Source organism: Myotis brandtii, unplaced genomic scaffold (genome assembly GCF_000412655.1).
Source record: "Myotis brandtii unplaced genomic scaffold, ASM41265v1 scaffold424, whole genome shotgun sequence".
NCBI lineage: Eukaryota > Metazoa > Chordata > Mammalia > Chiroptera > Vespertilionidae > Myotis > Myotis brandtii.
This window is the reverse complement of record NW_005366245.1, coordinates 362,755-369,088: the sequence shown is the minus strand read 5'-3', so window position 1 is coordinate 369,088 and position 6,334 is coordinate 362,755. Positions and strand designations below refer to the sequence as shown.

The 6,334-nt window shown below is 37.8% G+C and overlaps 1 long non-coding RNA gene across 1 annotated transcript; it reads right to left on the bottom strand.

Annotated features, from left to right (window-relative positions):
- Positions 1-1,258: 1,258 nt before the first annotated feature.
- Positions 1,259-6,044, bottom strand: LOC106727447. The gene is made up of 3 exons (XR_001363640.1): positions 6,005-6,044; positions 5,074-5,100; positions 1,259-2,163 (listed from the first exon to the last, which is right to left on the bottom strand). It is a non-coding gene; the product is annotated as an uncharacterized LOC106727447 (long non-coding RNA).
- Between the last annotated feature and the right edge of the window lie 290 nt (positions 6,045-6,334).

Here is a 6,334-nt window from a genome sequence, read left to right as displayed (position 1 = left end):
TGCACCAGGCCTCTATCCTATATAATAAAAGGGTAATATGCAAATTGACCCTAACAGCAGAACGACTGGGAATGACTGGTCACTATGACACACACTGACCACCAGGGGGCAGACGCTCAATGCAGGAGCTGCCCCCTGGTGGTCAGTGCGCTCCCACAGGGGGAGCTCTGCTCAGCCACAAGCCAGGCTGCCAGCTGCCAGTACAGTGGTGGTGGTGGGAGCCTCTCCCGCCTCCTCAGCAGCGCTAAGGATGTCCGACTGCAGCTTAGGCCTGCTCCCCGCTGGCAAGTGAACATCCCCCGAGGGCTGCCGGGCTGCCAGAGGGATGTCTGACTGCCAGCTTAGGCCCAATCCCCCAGGGAGTGGGCCTAAGCCAGCAGGTGGACATCCCCGGAGGGGTCCCAGACTGCGAGAGGGCACAGGCTGGGCTGAGGGACCCACCCGAGTGCACAAATTTTTGTGCTCCGGGCCTCTAGTTAAGTTAATAACAATGTACCTACCTATATAGTTTAAGTTTAAGAAATTTGGCCCTCAAAAGAAATTTCAATCATTGTACTGTTGATATTTGGCTCTGTTGACTAATGAGTTTGCCAACCACTGATATAGATTATTAACTTACCCATACATACACAATCTGAAGCTATTAAACTCTTAAAATAAAAATACTGAAAATGTATAATAATGCTAAAAAGGAGATTTCACTAACCTTATAGAACTTGAGGCATAGTAGTGAGAGAATTATTACTGAAAAAATAAATGATACAGATTATAGTTATTATATGAGGGTAGTTTTTGCCATAATTTCTTCTTCACCTCTACCCACATCTCCCATATTAGGGTTATTTATTGCTGATGGATTAGTATTGGTATAATCTTGTATATTAGGAGGTAGAGAATAATGCGATTCTGTTATACTGATACATTGAATCCTCAATTGTCTTTTCTGCAACACAGACTTAATTCCTCCCACTCGGCTCCTGATGGCCTGATAAGAATATTAAAAGTGGTAGGAACCTTAGCCAATTTGGCTCAGGGAATAGAACCTTAAAAGTAGTAGGAGCCTTAGCCAGTTTGGCTCAGGGAATAGAATGTTAAAAGTGGTAGGAGCCTTAGCCAGTTTGGCTCAGGGGGTAGTACGTCGGCCTGCTCAAGGGCACGGACCTTGGTTGCATTGATCTCCAGTCCTGGTTAGGCCCACAAAGGAGGCAACCAATCCATGTGTCTCTCTCACATTGATGTTTCTCTCTCTCTGTCTCTCCCCCTGCCTTCCACTCTCTTTAAAAATCAATAGAAAAATATCCTCAGGTGAGGATTAACAACAACAAAAAAGTGGTAGGAAACACTAAATAAGCACTCTAGGGCAGTGAAACTTGTTAGAAGTAAAACGGGTGAAATCCAATTCCTTTATCAGGATTGGAATTGAGAGTATTTTGATTCGTAGGATTCTCTCTAGGTAGCTTAAAATAAGCATACTGTATATAATTTGAATTGACATTAATTCAGATATTTAAAAAAGGAATACACCTTTTTGGTCTATGTTTTTTGTATATATTTTAAATGAAAGCAAACTTGGGTGAGACTCAAAGTAGAGTCTCAAGGTTCGCAGCCTTTCCACCAAGCGAGCTGATGCTTGTGTGTTAAGGAGAGGTGCTGCCTTGCCATCAGGCATCCTGAGGTTTGGTAATTTCACAGCAGGCTTTGCTTACTGCTGACATGATTGTCCACAAGACAACAATAAGCTTGAGGTAAAATTTACTGATTGAAATTTCTTAACCTAATATTGCATATATTTCTGTAAAAGGAAGTTTTGTTAAATACCATGGGCATTATGAAAAGAATACCTTTTAGTCCTGCAGAAATTATGATCTAAAGATCTTGGAGGAAATTGAGTTTATAATTCATGAGCTCCAAAATGAGTAAATCAGTTGTGTGATTCTACCATATGTTTTTACAGTTCTCAAGAATATGCTTACCTTTTCTGAGGTTAAATGTCACTTACTTTTATCAGTATAATCATAGAAATGAAGGCTTACCCCAAGTAACCCCTAAAAATAAAAAAATTAAAAAATATTATCTTAAATGTATTAAGTAGATTTTTAGTTTATAATAGCTTAAAAATTAATATGAACTTACCAGGAGTTGGTTCAAAATAGAACTGATTAACTGTGAGAGAAGAAAAATCAATGATCAGTGCTATTATGGATTTATTTTAACTTAATACATACATAAGTTAAAATATTTTCTATATGAAAATGTTTTTAATGAAAAATTAATTCCTTTTTACTGCTTAGTTTTTTATTTGCATGATGTAAGATTTTTAAATGAGAATGCAATATCTAGATTCAAATTATCTTAATTCTGTCAACTATAATAAAAAAGTGGAGAAATTGGTAAAAAAAAAAGTCACTTGTAATACCAGCAAAAGTTTAATATCTTGGCTATTTAGTGACTTGCTTGTTTCACTTAATACTGTTGGTATTAAGAGATGATAATAAACAGAAAAAAAACTGAACAAAAATAAATTCCCTTAATTCACAGAACTATTTTCCTATAACTGCTTGTAACTGTATTCACTATATCTAAAAGATAGAAAATTGATGTGAATGGTTAATAAACTCACTGTGTACACTTCCATACAAGTGCTTACTTATATTACGCAAATTCCCCGTGTGAATGATACTGGAACCGACATTTTAGGACAACTATGAGTACTTTGCACCGAGGGTTTGCTTACACAACCAGTTTCACTGGAAAAGTATTGCTTTGTAGCTTCCACGTGGTTGTTCTGTTTTAGGAGGCTGGCAGCTTGCTCAAAGACCATTGACCTTTTGACCAGCAAGGCAAAGCTCTCTATTTGTAGAGCTGCCAGGTTAGGCACTGTCTTGACTTGTTCTTGACCTGAGTATCGCTTGTTCTCTTAGGATGCTTTTTCCTGCTCCCTGACTTAAGTAGGATCACTGGGAGAAGAAAAAAGTATGACCATGAAGATACAGCAGTTTCTATAAATCATTCTGTCAGGATTCTTTCCAGGATGGGTTGTGGCCAACAGTGCTTTAAAAAAAAATTCAGCCGAAACCGGTTTGGCTCAGTGGATAGAGCGTCGGCCTGCGGACTGGGGGGTCCCAGGTTCGATTCCGGTCAAGGGCATGTACCTGGGTTGTGGGCACATCCCCAGTGGGAGATGTGCAGGAGGCGGCTGATCGATGTTTCTAACTCTCTATCTTTCTCCCTTCCTCTCTGTAAAAAATCAATAAAATATATTTTTAAAAAATTTCAGAAAAACAAAATATAAGTAGATGTTAAGAGTTCAGTTCTACTAGTAGGTAAACTGAATGAGTCATGTGTCTGAGGAGTCAATATTTTCATTGGAGGGGACCTTGGAGCTAAATATATACATTTACCTAAGGTCATGTAGATAATTTAATTGTAACAATGAGATTAAAATTTAGACTTTCAAATCACAGGCCAGTGCTCTTTTAGCCATGTTTTGATAGAAAGATGAACTTGCTAATTTTTGTAATTACCAATAATTAGTCATTGAAGGTAGTTTCTTAAAACATTTTTAGTTAGAGATATTTTCCTTTTGGAGTTAGACAATAATGCTGCTTAAACAGAATGGATTATGGGAAGAGCACTTAGGTATTTGAACTCAAAAGACTTAGGTTCTTTTTTAGTTGGGCTCAGAGCTACCTGTTTGACCTTAACATTTCTGGGACACTTCAATGTTCTTCAAGATGGTAGACTTTAAATAGTCTATATTGAAGGATCCTGAAAATTTTATCTTGTAATTTTGGCCTAACTTTCTGACATTATTACAAAATACTGCATGTCCCTGATTCTATGGTACCATGATTATAAAATGCACCATTTAGTTAATGAGAGCATTTTGAAGAAAAAGGAAATTCTAGATGAAATCTAGTATCTGCTGTGGTATGTGTCTTGATTTCAGAAAATGTTTAAGTGTGAAAAGTATTTTTTTAGACCAGGACATAGAATTTTTAAATATCTTCTGTAACTCCACGTATTTATCCTGTGTTTCTGTAAACTAAGATTCTGAATAACTTATTGTATCAATAAAAGGCCTCCTTAAAAAAGTTGAATGATGTGCAATTTAGTAAAGAATTATCTGTTGGGATTTAGACTTGATAAACTTTAATGTATTTATGTTTATGCTAATGCTTTGTTAGAAGAAATAATCAAGTCTGTTTCACCTCTTCTAAAGCAACTTATTCTGTAACTATTTAGTCTCATGACTCTTCACTTTCACCCTCATCAATAAGAGATGAGGTTGTTTTGTTGATTTATAGTTTGGATTAATTGAGTAAATGAATGTAGAACTGTTTGCAAGCATTGAGATTGTTTTTTTGTTTTTGAATTTAATAGCCATGCTTTATTTAGTTTCCAAATGAATTGGAATAATAAAGATAGTGATATTCATGATGAAGTGGCTCATCATATGTAGGATATTGAATGTAATCTATATATATAAAACCCTAATATGCAAATAGACTGAATGGCAGGACAACCAAACAACTGGTCGCTATGACGTGCGCTGACCACCAGGGGGTGCACACAGAACATGGCAGGCGTCGGCCGCAGTGGGATGGTGGAGCAGGTGAGTGGGGGAGCCAGACCACGGTGGGGTCTGTGCTGTCATTGGGGTGAGCCTCTGGTGGTTACTGAAAATTCTTTGCTCCCACACACCACGGTCCTGCTGGGCACTTGCACCTGCTGCTGGCGCCAGAACCGCCGCTCGCATCCATTGCGAGCACCCTGAGGCCTTATCGCACCCACTGATGGTGCTGGCCCCAATTGCTTCGCGTCATCAGTGGGTGTGAGTGGCGCTGGTGCTGTCAGCGCATGGGAGTGGCAAAGGGAGCAGGGCTGCTGGCAGATGGGACCAGGGGCTGCAGTGGGAGAGGCCAGGCGGGGGCATGGAGGATGGGCCAAAACCCGCCCCTATGCCCACTGCAGCCTCATGGCTCACAGTTCCTTGCAAGGTGCACGAATTCGTGCACTGGACCCCTAGTATTTTTATAAACTTTATGGATTAACAGGCTAGAATATATTTACCGCTATTATGTCATTAGGTGTCAGGACCTAAAATAAAGGAAACAATCAAATAATCAAGGAGGTGTAATTCAGCATTTTATCTATCTTTTTTATGTTACACATTTTATATTAGCTTGATTAAATGAAAACATGCTTTTTAGAATTCTTAGCATTACCAAAATTATGTCATTGAAATTCATATTTGCTAATATTTTAAGTAAATCCCTACAGCCAACTCCCCCATTTTCTTTTGTGAGCTCCAGATGTAGTAGGGACTTTTAGGGAAGATCATTAAACTTATGCTTACTGGGTTGGAAAAAGGCTATATTTTGGGATTACTTCTTTATGAGAGAAAACTTTAATGTCATTTCCTATAATTTTAGGAAAGATTATTGTTATGTACACAACTTACTTTTTGGTTTGTGACTGAGTCAATCTCGTCATTTGTAATTATTCCTCATTCAATACAATCCCTTCAGAAGTAAAATTTAAATCAGCAGTTCTCAACCTGTGGGTCGGAACCCCTTTGGGGTCGAACGACCCTTTCACAGGGGTCGCCTAAGACCATCAGAAAACACATATATAACTACATATTATTTTTGTGATTAATCACTATGCTTTAATTATGTTTAATTTGTAACAATGAAATTGGGGGTCACCACAACATGAGGAACTGTATTAAAGGGTCATGGCGTTAGGAAGGTTGAGAACCACTGCTCTACATAATCAAGAAAATTTCAGGTCTTAGGTAGTTCAGTTTTCAAGAGTATGCGAGATTTGTACATTAAAGGACTCAAGTCAGACAAAGTATCAATAACTAATGATCCCTGTAAGAGAATAATAACCATTAATTCTTATATCAAATTCTCCTCTGATTAAATTGAAATAATTTTCAAGTTTTGTTTTGTATTCATTTAAATACTTTTTAAAAGGGAACTTTAAGTATAATTACCTGATTTGGATTATATGGAAAAGGAAGAGGAATTGGAATCTACCAAAAAAAAAAAGAAAAGAAAAAAAAAGAAAGAAAAAAGTGAGTTGCGAATAAAATAAAATGTGAACATTTTGCTTTGGCTTTTTTCTCACTTATGCATTCATTTTCTCAACCATCCAGTCATCCATCCATCCAGTAATTATGGAGCAATCATGTGCCCTCAGAGAGCCCACCTTCTAATTCGTGGAGGTTAGATTCCAAAGCTTCATAATTTTTTTCTTTCAAGAGGTATGCTTATTTTGCTTAATTAGTCAAACCTAAAGCCCAGGAATCTGTTCTACATGTTGA